The sequence below is a fragment of the Eretmochelys imbricata genome, chromosome 2 (genome assembly GCF_965152235.1).
Source record: "Eretmochelys imbricata isolate rEreImb1 chromosome 2, rEreImb1.hap1, whole genome shotgun sequence".
NCBI classification, from domain to species: Eukaryota; Metazoa; Chordata; order Testudines; family Cheloniidae; genus Eretmochelys; species Eretmochelys imbricata.
Genome location: NC_135573.1, coordinates 111668958 through 111682599, shown reverse-complemented (window position 1 = coordinate 111682599; position 13642 = coordinate 111668958). Strand labels below are relative to the sequence as shown.

At 40.4% G+C, this 13642-nt stretch overlaps 1 protein-coding gene across 1 annotated transcript in view; it reads left to right on the top strand.

Annotated features, from left to right (window-relative positions):
• ATXN1 (ataxin 1) overlaps positions 1–13642 on the top strand; it is a 280126-nt gene that overhangs the window by 76277 nt on the left and 190207 nt on the right. The window contains exon 3 of the mRNA XM_077810610.1: positions 119–244. The gene's annotated coding sequence lies outside the window, so the exon portion shown is untranslated. The remainder of the gene's footprint in view (positions 1–118; positions 245–13642) is intronic.

Below are 13642 nucleotides of genomic sequence, written 5' to 3'. Positions count from 1 at the left end.
TTGCTTTAGGAAATAAAATATACATTGGAGAAAGGTCAGGGATTTCCCCTGAGCCACCTAGCAACCACTTGAAGTGACATTTTCATTCTGAGTGTTTCTTGTTTTGTTTTCATTTAAGTATCCTGGAGCACAATGGAAAAGTTTTAATATGAGACATCAGAAAAAAGGGCTGCAATGTCTAGTGTGCTGAGGGGAAAAAGAGAGACTTATGACTGCATCTTGAAACACGCTCAGATGATTTGAGGTAAGTGATAGAAAAGGTTTTGGCACAAATTCGATTGTAATTAATGTAATCATTATTAACTTTTGAATCTCAGGATGTCTTTATAACCTGCATTGATAGATGAGTTTGTGTGTGTGTAAGTAAAAATAACATAAAATTTTAATGGCAAATCCAGAAGAAAAAAAAAAAAAGTAGTGTACTTCTGTTTCTGAAATTAACTACCTGAGCAAACGCTATCTGACAGACTCATATGCAGGTGTTTAACTTCATGCAAATGATTAGTCCCAGTTGAATCAATGAGGCTTCTCATGTTTAAAGTTATTCATATGCATGAGTATTTGTGGGATCAGAGACCATATTATACAATCCCATCTCAAGAAGGGTATTCTATAAAATATAGTGGATTGTAGGAAAATGCCTATACAATCTCTTATTGTTATAGAACTGACATTAGTAATCAGATTTTACAGCAGTCTGCAGTAGTATTTTTATGTTAAATAGGTACCTTTCAATTATATATTTTAAAAATCTTCACCTGGAATATCAGACTTCTTACAGAGGTCTGTTAATTTTATTTTATCTTTAATATTTTGGCTGGCTTAACTGCTTTGTTGGTGACATTCTTCACTGGTGCAGTTAAAACAGTAAAGTCTCCTTTCTGAACCAGAGCTATAAATGGTGCATCAGTATTTGAATAACAGCAGAATCAGCACTTCTGTCACTCAGACTACTTTGTGGTGTTTTGTTTTAGCATTTCCTAAATAAAGAGGGTTTAAATATGAATTGCAATGAAGAACCTCATCTTTCATCTCTGTTCTTCATTTTCCAGGCCTTTATTTTGCTCGCATTCAAAAGGAATGACCGAATTTTTGTCTTGAGTAAGGGCAAAAATACAGTACAGTTGTAAAACTATGATCCCTGAACATACTATATAAATAGCCATTAAAAAATCCTGTGGCCTCCTTTCTGAATAGAAAAACCAAACCATTTCTTCCATTCCACATACAAGTGTTGGAAAATTACTGTAAGAAACCTGCACAGTTGAGGGCATGGATGAATTGCTGTGTTCTCTCATGGGACAAGGGTTAGCTATGGTGTGAAAGGGGCAGGGAATGTGGTATCAGGCCCGTGCAGAGCATGAGAGCCACCAAGGAATTCCAACAGCAACCCCCTGGGTCTTGGGACATCTCTGTTGCGTGCCTGCATCTTGATGCACTATTACCCTTCACTCCCCCTTCCTCAAGCAGCATGACTGGCTACCGTGGTCATGGTGCCACTAGTATCTCTGAGCATTAGTCAGCTCTCAGAAAGGGGATTTGAAAAGCCATGGAGCCGACGTTCTTTTTGTAAGGACCAGCCTTAATACTCAGGAGGATTTCCAGTACACCACAGCACTGCAAACAGTTACTGCTCCGCTCCAAGACGACGCACAAAAACAGCACTGCGAACGGTAAGGAGAAGTCAGAAAAGCAGGTCATGAGCTTGGAACATCAGGTTGCTGAAGGGGAAAATGTGTTCCTCTTCCCCATCCAGCTATGCTGCTCAAAATCCTACAGCAAGATTACAGCGGGGCGGGGAAGAGTAAAATGCACAATGTATCCCTTTCCTGCCCTCTTTTTCCCATTGCTTGGACTAATCTGGATGGTATTTGTACATGTTTGCTCCCTTCCTTGCTGCAGAGTGGAGGAGAGCATAGCAGGCCCATGGACACTGATTTATATGTGCTTCATAGGAATGAAGCCAGTAAGTTTCTTTGGAATCCACAAGCTCAGCGCTGGGAATCAACATATTTCCTCTTTGGTCCGTGGTTTAGGGCTGTTGCTTGGAAAATTGTACTAGTCCTGAAAGCATTCATACTAGTCCAATAACTAAGAATCTTTGCAAACTCCTGAAGATTACTACTTTATGCCATCTGATTGCTTAGTTTCTTCCATGCCTTCAGGTGGTAAAAAGCATTGCTTTCTAGAGCTAACCTTTCTTCAGGTAGCCGATGATCAAAATAATGTCAGAATTCAGCTAGTGCAAGAGGAAGATGTTGAATCAATTTAATGTTCTTCTAATGTTTGATATCTCACAACCTATCTTGACTATCTGATATTCCCAGTTTTCATGTCGTGCTCCCTGTCAGTACCAGGCCCAGGCCGGGGAAGTTAATGAGCCAACCAGCAGACTGAATTGGGTGATGAATCCTGGTTACATGCCACCTGAGGCAGCTTGCACATATGCTAAGAAAAAGAAGTGATACAAAACGTTCATTTGTTTCTAGCCCTTGTGGAACATAAGATATTGGATCTGCAATTATGTCAGGCCAGTGTGATGTCCTTTATTTGTGTAGTTCTTTTTTTTTTTTTTTTAACCCTGGTGCAGAATTGACCTCAGACCAATTAATCAACATGGTTTTCCTTTCCCAGTATCCTCCTAGTTCTTCTTCAGGTCATGTCTTAATGAGTGCTCCATGTCACGATATGTGCACTCATGCACTCTTGATCAGAGATTTTTGTCAGAATTGTCCGTTTGGGCCCTAGACACCCTTGTGCCCTAATATAAGGGTATATAGGGAAGGGAGACACTGCCCCCACTTCAGTTCTTTCTCAGTCACAAAGGTCTAGCAAGGGACTCGGAGGCAGAGGAGAAAGAGGACAGCTAGTGGAACACCTCCAGGGATGCATGTCTCGAACAACTCCAGTTTCTAGACAAGGTAAATAACCTCTTTAGTGGTTGAAAAGGAGCTGAAGTGGTAGTGGTCCACCCCTTCTTATGTACCCTCGTATTGGGGCACAAGGTTTTCTAGGGCACAGGCCCCAGTGAGCTGCATTGGTTTCCAAAGCAACTTGTGTTAAGTGGAAATGAGGCTTTGCTAATATGTGTGCTTGCTTAGAGTTTCCTGCATGTGGATCTTTTCAATGGGGTGTGCCTTTTGTGAATCAGAAGGAGAGCTACAGGCTGCCAGACACATAGTGCAATTGTTCATTTGTTTACATGTGTGAGTGTAAGCTTTTGTAAAAGGGAGGTTCTGGGGAGGGAGTAGAGGGAGCTTTATTGTGTGTGGTTGAGTGAGTGTCATGAAACAACACAGTGCATGGCTTTAGGGAGATACAGGCTGCCTGTAGTGCCTCCTATGGGTATGTTCCATTTAGTACTGATGAGCAGTCCCTCTGATTTTCATTTATTAGTAAGCCATATAAAAATTAAATGACTTGAAGCTGAAGTAGCATTTGTCTACTAGGGCTGTAAACTACAAAAGGCAAAATATTCAAAATCTGAAAAGTTTCCAACACTTTCTTTAAATCATGTGCATTGTCTTTCAAAATAGCAATGTAAATATGAATGAAACCAGTACTGTGATCCCGCAGCGAGGCTATTCATTATAAAGGCCATAAAAGGCATAGTGGTATAGATTAGACATGGGTCTGACCTGGAATCCAGGTCTGCTTGCAAGTTTGGGAAAATTAGGATCCAGATCTGAACTTTGTGGTCTAGGGTCATTTCTAATAGAGGGTGATTTTTAACTTCGTCCATAAAACTGGAGGAGCACACAGGTTATAAAGCGGCATTATTAAATAACATTTTGCCTGTCTCTGACCTGCCCCTTTCTCTTCCCAAGATCAGTTATGTATAAGTGCAGAAACCATTTTCTTGAGCATACTTGTGGCAAAAGTACACTGATTCAGGGACCTGTGGATCACTTTATTTGGTTCTGAACAACCATCACACAAATGTGGTTTTTTTTTTCCAATGGGCCCTGTCACTTTCTGGAGTTAAAACTTTCTTGTCCAGTGAGGATTTTGCAGGGTCTCAGAGGAGTTCAGTGGCGTGGCCTTAAAGCCCTGTGAAGCCCAAAATTTATGGGCCAATCCACTTTGGAGCATACTATACTACACTGAGTGGACTTGTGATGCTCCAGCTGCCTAGCGGTCACACACATGGGTTTGGAGAGAAGGAGGGACCATGGAGGTGGGTATGTTTCTAGTGGGATCCCGCAGGTTCTTGGTGCTAAGCTATCTAACATTTTTATCAAAGACCTGGAAGAAAATATAAAATCACTGATAAAGTTTGCAGACAACACAAAAATTAGGGGAGTAGTAAATAAAGAAGAGGGCAGGTCTCTGATACAGAGCAATCTGGGTTGTTTGGTAACCTGAGCACAGGCAAACAATATACATTTTAATGCAGCTGAATGGAAATGTATTTATCTAGGAACAAAGAATGAAGGGCATACACACAAGATGGGGGACTCCATCCTGGGAAGCAGTGACTCAGAAAAAGATCTGGGAGTTGCAGATAATCAGCTGCGCATGAGCTCCCAGTGTGATGCTTACTAACATGATCCCATGAAACCTAAATAGGGGAAGCTCAGGTAGGCATAGAGAGATTATTTTACCTCTGTATTGGGCACTTGCTCCTGGAATACAGTGTCTAGTGTCTGCAATTCAAGAAAGATATTGGAAATTTAAGAGGGTTCAGAAAACAGCCATGAGAATTATTCAAGGATTAGAAAACATGCCTTATAATGATAGGTGCAAAGAACTCAAGTCTATTTATCTTAACAAAGAGAAGGTTAGGGGGTGACTTGAACACAGTCTATAAGTAACTACATGGGGAACAAAATGTTGATAATGGGCTTTTCAGTCTAGCAGAGAAAGGTATAACACGATCCAGTGGCTTAAAGTTGAAGCTAGACAAATTTAGACTGGAAAGGAGGTGCAATTTTTTAACTGTGAGCGTAAGTAACCATTGGAACAATTTATGAAGGGTTGTGGTGGACTCTTCATCCCTGGCCATTTTTAAATCAAGATTAGATAATATTTTTTTAAAGATATGGTCTAGTTCACACAAGAATTATTTTGGGGAAGATCTTCAGCCTGTGTTATACAGGAGGTCAGACTAACTGTTCACAATTGTCCTTCTCAACTTGGAATCTATGAATCATATTGTCTTGGCTTTGATCTCCCTTGTGCATATATAGGGGTCTTTGCACACTTTTCCCCTGCTCATTTTCCTCCTGTTCACTCATTGCCTTCATAGGCCTCTTCAGTTGTCATAGCTGCATGGTCTCTAGGGAGTTGTCTGGCTATTTGTGGTTTTACACGTCTTCCAGCTACGTCAGAGATTCAAATCCAGCACTCAGGGACATTATGTGGATTTGTGACACGCCTGTGGGACTTTGGATCCATAAACCAATGAATGGATTACAGTGAGACATAAAGTATTTTCATCTGTAACATATTATCCTGCTATAATATTATTCATGTTGTTATGCAAAGGAAAGCTGGCATTGATATATTGACCTGCCAAAAGGTAGGAGACACCTGTAAGCATGAATGAACAGAGAACTTCTTATCACAGTGAATTTGGCCTCTTCCTAATAACATTCTACCTCTGGACTATAGTTTAGAAGAATGGATGCAGTTTTTCTTTTAATGATGAATTAAAATATTTTAAAAATAATTAAATACCAAAAAGTTCAGGACAATTTTTTTTCAAACCTGGGTAATTTAAAGTTAGGCTCCTAAATATAGATTGCACATCTGCATCATCCATTGACTTCATGCATTCAGGTTGGACAGTTTTGGCCAAAGACTCTTTATCATTAACTGCACACACACATAAGATATCTTAAAGCTACAAATAAATCTTTTTAAAAACAAAATATCTGAAAACCATTCCCCCATCTAGTTAACTGCAAAAACCTGTGTTCAGGATTCTGTGTATCCTTTGCTCTCACTGATAACATCGTGAATACCGAAAGGACCATGAGAAGCTAGTTCATTGGCCATCCAACTTTTGAGTATCTGTATTGCGGCCAACTATTGTAGGAGAAACAAAACAAGGCAGTAGATGTTACTTCTGCAAAGGATGAGATGGGACTGCCGAATTTTGGGCCATACATGTCAGTGAAAGGCTTTTTTGACTATGTTATGACTCCTAGTCCACGTCATATCACGTGCTGGTTTGCCACGATGAAACACTGCTGAAAAACGTGTGTGTAAATTGCCTTTCTTTTTACTGTCATTCAGTGGAATAGTGCCTACTCTCTAAAGAGGCAGAGCATAGCAATCCAGACAGTGGTATTGCTGGGTTATATATCAGTCAGTGTTTAGGTGCATCTGATGTTAAAAGCACTGAAATAGCCTAAAGTAGGCAGTGTGGTACAGTGTTTATTGCCAGGGATTTGGATTTGGAAGAAGTGGGTTGTACTTTGATTCTTCCACTGACTTGCTGTGTAATCTTGGGCAAGTCATTTAGGAGAGATGTTCAAAGGCACAATAGGTAGTGAGATACCTAACTGCCATTTGGGCCATTTCCCCCTTATCCTTGTGCTAATAAGCAATGGTCACATAAACACCACCCTGTACAGGAAACCTACTGACCGCTATACTTACCTACATGCCTCCAGCTTCCATCCAGGCCACATCACACGATCCATTGTCTACAGCCAAGCTCTAAGGTACAATCACATTTGCTCCAATCCCTCAGACAGAGACAAACACCTACAAGATCTCTATCAAGCATTCTTAAAACTACAGTACCCACCTGCTGAAGTGAAAAAACAGATTGACAGAGCCAGAAGAGTACCCAGAAGTTACCTACTACAGGACAGGCCCAACAAAGAAAATAACAGAATGCCACTAGCCATCACCTTCAGCCCCAACTAAAACCTCTTCAGCGCATCATCACAGATTTACAACCTATCCTGAAAAATGATCCCTCACTCTCACAGATCTTGGGAGACAGACCAGTCCTCACTTATAGACAGAAGCAAATACTGAAGCAAATACTCTCCAGCAACCAAACACCACAAACCAAAAACACTAACCCAGGAACCTATCCTTGCAACAAAGCCCGATGCCTACTCTGTCCACATATTTATTCAAGTGACACCATCATAGAACCTAATCACATTAGCCACACCATCAAGGGCTCGTTCACCTGCACATCTACTGATGTGATATATGCCATCATGTGCCAGCAATGCCCCTCTACCATGTACATTGGCCAAACTGGACAGTCTCTACGCAAAAGAATAAATGGACACAAATCTGACATCAGGAAGCATAACATTCAAAGACTGGTAGGAGAACACTTCAACCTCTCTTGTCACTCAGTAAAAGATTTAAGGGTGGCAATTTTGCAACAGCAAAGCTTCAAAAACAGACTCTAAGGAGAAATTGCTGAGCTTGAATTAATATGCGAACTAGATACCATTAATTTGGGTTTGAATAGAGACTGGGAGTGGCTGGGTCATTACGCATATTGAGTCTAATTCCCTAAGTTAAGTATCCTCAACCTTCTTGTCAACTGTCTAAATGGGCCATCTAGATTATCACTACAAAAGTTTTTTTTTCTCCTGCTGATAATAGCTCATCTTAACTAATTAGCCTCTCACAGTTTGTGTGGCAACTTCCAACTTATCTGTATGAATATATATATCTTCTTACTATATGTTCCTTTTTATGCATCGATGAAGTGGGCTGCAGCCCACGAAAGCTTATGCTCTAATAAATTTGTTAGTCTCTAAGGTGCCACAAGTACTCCTGTTCTTTTTGCGGATACAGACGAACACGGCTGCTACTCTGAAACCTGTACATTTCAAGTTTCTCCATCTTTAAAAAGAGAATAATATTTACCTTTCTTCATAAAGCAAGTAAAGATTGTTGGATAAAAGGGGGTTTAGATGAAATGCAAAATATCCTTCGGAAAACTTACTTGGGTAACGGCTCAAAACCTAATTGGATCTGCAAGGCCAGTAGCCCAGACACAGTGGAAACAGCCTCTTTCCTCTCTGTTAACATACCAAACAGCAGAAACCTGTGTGAGGGAACTCTGTTGCTCAATTGTGGAGTTTTGCACTCCATCAAAGGGGTAGTGTGTGGGTATGGTGAGAGTTATGGCAAAAGGGTCCACTGTGTGCATGGATCCACAAAGACCTAAGCACTGTTTGTGGTGGGGAACAGTTGGGCTGTGTCCACACCGTCCCACCACTTCCCTTCTGTTCTGCAGTAGTGCCTGCAACTGGGCTTCTGAACGGGCACAGGATGGTGCGGCTGTTCCTAAGCTCCGCAGTTCTTGTGGGCATTTCTTTGCATACACTGTTTACTCTGAATAGGCCTCATCCAAACCCCAGTGAGGTCAATGGAAGACATCTACTGACTTCAGTGGGCTTTGGATCAGGCCCAATATGCTCACGTTCCACGGTTTGTCCTACAGTAACATTGTTTTAAATTGTAGTGTTTTGGAGCATTACTTCAGAATGCTACAGTATTTTTTTAAATATGAACTTGGTTTAAATAACCTTGCAGGCCTTAAGTTGCAAGCTGTTTCTGTGAAGCTCTCCTGGTTTGCAATAAAACTTTTTTTAAAAAAGATTTTAGGGCTTCAACTGACTTTTGTTCCTGTTTCCCAGGTCTGTTTTACTTGCATTTTATGTTAACCACCCTATTGCACCTGCTTGAGCCCTGTGATATGCAAAAACACATTACAGTTGCACATAGAGCAAGGAATGAATCACTGCATTCTGCTTTTCAATTAGATTACTTAAATTACAAAGCATAAGTATTCCTTTTGGTATGGCACAGCAGCATTATTATCTCACTGTATTGATGGAATGGGAGTGGAAGTGAACATAATTCTTCTTCTATTACATCGTTAATGAGCCACAATTAAAAATAGTGTGTTGGCGTGCTAGAGTGAATGTGTTATTTTCAGAATTTTATGTAAGCCATTTCTGCTGTTGTACTTAGCCAGCGCCATGTTGCTCTGAAAGCTTTTAGAAATAAAATTGCCGAAAGGTCTGTCTGCTTGTCAAAAGCTAATTGGACAGTAAAGTCTGTCAGCTATAAAGGTTTAAGTTTGCTACTGTGTGTCAGAGTCTATTTGTGTTTCTTAGGTTTTCTTTTTGGATGACTTTCTTTTACTATATAGGAAAAAGAATCACACAGTACAGTAGGTTTGTTCTATATGCACAGAGCTCCACTTGGATTCCATGTGTGATGCTTTTGGTTGAAAGCCTGACTCAGAGGTGGCGCAAGACTGCTAATGCTAATACTTTCAGTGTTCAAATATATACAGTATGTGTATACGCACATGTAGGAGTTTAATTTCAATTGTCTTTTTTTAGATCTTTTTCCAAAACTTAAGTCGTTTTTAGCATTTTGCTGATTTTTTCAGCACTTGTAGCTTCTGAAAGAATTGACATCACTGAGAGATTAGAAAATAATCCTGTCATTTTCATCTTGACAGTATTCTGTTCTGTGCTCCAAAAACCTGATGCATAATAATGGATAAGCCAAAGATTTCTTGGAATTGTCTCCCCCTCCCCCCCCCCCGCGCAATTCTGTTTCTATCTTTAGCATCATAGCAGGGAGCTCATCAGTTCATTGGATCACGTTCATGTTTAAACCATATAGTTCTTTGTAACTTTAGAACAAAATGAAGGTGATGGGTTAAGTGCAGAAGGGTGGTTTGTTCGTGTTGGTAAATTAACATAGGGTGATATTGAAAAGCAACCTTGTTTAAAATCCCTGGGTTCGGCCTGGGGTGGTCAGCGAATCAAGGGCTCCCCATCACACTGCTATCATGGCTCCTCATTGCATTGCGTCAGCAGCACTGTGTGGAGCACTTGATGTGCTGAAACCTCGGCACTGAAATGGTTGGCTGCATCCACCTCATGCACATCCCTGTTAGAAAGCTCCGTCTCCCTGGAGACCTGCTCAACCCCTCAGGCCTTTTCTAGAACCAGTCATTCTGCCTGGCCCTCCAGAGCTTCCTTTTCCACCCCAGAGCCTACCCTATTTGTGCTCTGTTTTCAAGTCTTTCCCAACAGCAGGTGAGTCAGGGACAGAGCGGTTGAGAAAAATTAAATAAAAATTAAATTTGTTGAAAAATTAACATGATTTTTTCAATACATTTTTCAATCTGCTTTATTTGGCAGGGAAACCTGCCAAAACACAAGTAGCTGATGGATTTAGGAGACCTTGGTTCAAGTCCTTGCTTTGCCATAGACCACGTATGTCACCTTGGGCAAGTCACTTAGCCTCTCTATGCTTCAGTTCCCTGTCTATAAAATGTGGAGAATAGTAGTTCCCTACCTCACAGGGATGTATGTGAGGATATACACAATGATTGAGAGGAACTCAGGTACTGTAGTATTGGGGGTCATCTAAGTACCCAAGATACATAGGTAGGATATAAGTAGTGTTGTTGGATAATCTTGGCCAAATCAGGGAGGGTATCATGAATAACTGACACGTCGTGCTCAGAATGTGTGTGTGAAGTTCGGCATCCGTGGGAAGAGAGACTGTTTAAGTGTGGAACCCAAAGAAATGGGTAGGAAGAGTGCCAAATTATAGCAAAGGGAGCATTTTAAAATGTTTTCTCTGAAAAAGGTAGCAAATATCTTACCAAAAATTGACATTGGAAATGCAGTTATTCTCTGAAGAGCTATTGGGTCAAGTTTGGAGATGCAATTCAATCATTAAAGTGTGAAATGGAAGGATTTAAAGTTCTGCTTTTAGATTATAAATTTCAAATGAACCTTCGCTGTGAAGTCATTACTGACGCCTCCATAATATTGTTGGTATTAATGTCTGTTTGTACTTCAGTTCACAAAGAAACATTTCAGATAGAAACATTCTAGGCTGATAACAAAATAAGACGTAAAAAATTTCACCTTGAGTTTCTGGTGGCAAACCAGCAAGGCTTTGCTGTCATGGTTGGTGATGTCAGTGTAATTTCTCTAGAGTTTTCACTAACCTGAGGTCCCGGATCTCCTCCTCCCTGCGGACTGCTCAGGACATGTTGATTTTAGACACCCAGGATCCCTTGGGAAAGGGCACTTCCCTTGTTGTGTTCCTTTCCCCAGCTGCTCAGTTCCTGGTTTGTCCTTTGAACTTTCCAGCTTCTGTGCTTTGCTCCTGGTGCTGGCAGTCCAGTGTAATTGACAAAAATCCTACTTCACAAAGCTTTAAAAAGCAGGGGTTCAGTAAATTCCATTTGACTGCCAGCACCCAGAGCACAGCAGGCAGAGTTGGGAAAGTGGCCGAGGGACTGGGGTGTGGGCAATAGAAGGGGCAGAGAATGTACAACAGCGGCTCATGGGTGGGAGAAAGGGGAGAAGAAGAGACAACGTATAGGCCAGGGGTAGGCAACCTATGGCACGCGAGCTGGTTTCAGTGGCACTCACACTGCCCAGGTCCTGGCCACCGGTCCGGGGGGTTCTTCATTTTAATTTAATTTTAAATGAAGCTTCTTAAATGTTTTAAAAACCTTATTTACTTTACATACAACAATAGTTTAGTTATATATTATAGACTTATAGAAAGAGACCTTCTAAAAACTTTAAAATGTATTACTGGCACACAAAACCTTAAATTAGAGTGAATAAATGAAGACTCGGCCCACCACTTCTGAAAGTTTGCTGACCCCTGGTATAGGGGATAAGAAAGGAAGTTGGAGAATATAAGGGAGGGGTGAGATTAATGAATAATTTAAAAATATTTGTTTATTAACCCTTTCAGTGCCCTGCTGACGTGCAGTGCACGTCAGGCAAAGTCACAACTTGCATAACTGGTGTGCTGGCCTCATTGGAGTCAATTGCAAAATTCTCATTGACTTCAGTGGACCAGGATTTCACCCATGTTTACTGCATGCTCTGTGCTGCTGTGGTTTGTCATGTCTCAGTATATGTGTTCACTTAGTACACATGGCATGCCGACATGCACAAGGTATGTTAACCTAAGCGTGATTGTAAATCTGTGGGGAATGGGGTAGCCTGGGTAACTCTATTGATTCCAGCAGTTACATCAATGAAAAATTGGAGTAAAATCATAGAATATGAGGGTTGGAAGGGACCTCAGGAGGTCATCTGGTCCAATCCCCTGCTCAAAGCAGGACCAATCCCCAATTTTTGCCCCAGATCCCTAAATGGCCTCCTCAAGGATTGAACTCACAACCCTGGGTTTAGCAGGCTAATGCTCAAACCACTGAGCTATCCCTACCCCTACCCCTATGGTGAGTTAGACCCTTCATTTTTTCCTCAGGTGGAAGGTCTGTAGGGGGAATTGTATTGTATATATGCTTGGTAATATATTTTTAGTAAAACCTTCATAATATCACTTTGGTTAATATCTATACTTCACTTCTTAGTATTCAATCTGACTGTTTTATTCTGCAAAGTATCCTTGCTATAAGAACAAATTCCTATTTAATGTTGCAACCAGAAAAACATCATTATGTTTTCCTCTCCTGGCTTCTTTTTGAAATTTTAAATTCTAAATAAAACACTTCTTTTGCTCACTTGCTAGGATTCATGGCAGCAATAACCAGCCACCTGAAGTATCAGTGAATGAAATGTATACAGAAATGATGAGGTGGTGAGAGTTTTGTTGTGCTTTTCCTGTTGACATTGCTCAGTTTATAATAGAGCCTATCATGCTATGGCATTCCTGCATATGGACAGCATTTTACAGTACAGGAAAGATATATGCATAGAATACACTGTGATTAGAGAGCAATGATGCATAGTTCTGTTGTGAACTAATTTTGCTTGTCATGTTCAAAAAGTCTTTAGGTGTTATGTACAATAAAAAGATTTTCACTGTTATGTAAATCTTACATTAAATAGGTTGGAATGTAAAATGAATATATTCACAGAGAAGGAATAACAATGTTCTATATACAGTTTCCATGCAGACAACTGCAGTACAACATTGCTAATCTTCACACTATATAATTCATCTTCCCGTCTCATCATAAATTAAAACATCCAAGTGCTGTAGTCTGTTTTCCCAATCCAAAAGTCCCGATTCAGGAAAGCACATATGCATGTGCTTAAGTCCAGGCCAACTCAAGATAGCACTTTAAATCCTATTGAAGTCAAGGAGGTGTTTAAGATAAACAGATGCTTAAATGCAGTTCTGAACAGAGATTTCCTGAATTGAAGCCAGAGACTCTTTAATATTTGTACACAATATACTACAGCACATATAGTAGTACGTCATGAGGTATTCGCCTAAATAATAAAACGCCAATTAAAATATATTTTGTAATGCTTGCTTTTTTCTGTTTATTCACTAATTAATTTAAACTAATAATTCATCCATTAACTTGGAACAGATATCTCAGTCATTAATGCAAAGTAGCAAAGTACTGCTGTAAGTTTAATACAGTGTTAAAGGTGAGAATGTGAGTGAACAGAAATCAGGAAATTCATTATAAAGTTTTACCTTGCAACCTGAGGCCCAAGGCACAGATACTATGTGTTATAATATACAATAAGCATTTTGTTAAACAGCTTTGCAAAATCATCCAGGAAACTGTTAACAAAAACCTACCAGCCAGTTCTTATTCTCTCTCTCTGACACTCACACTCACTCACTCACTGCCCACTTTCACATCCCCTGCACTGTGAATCCCCAGCAC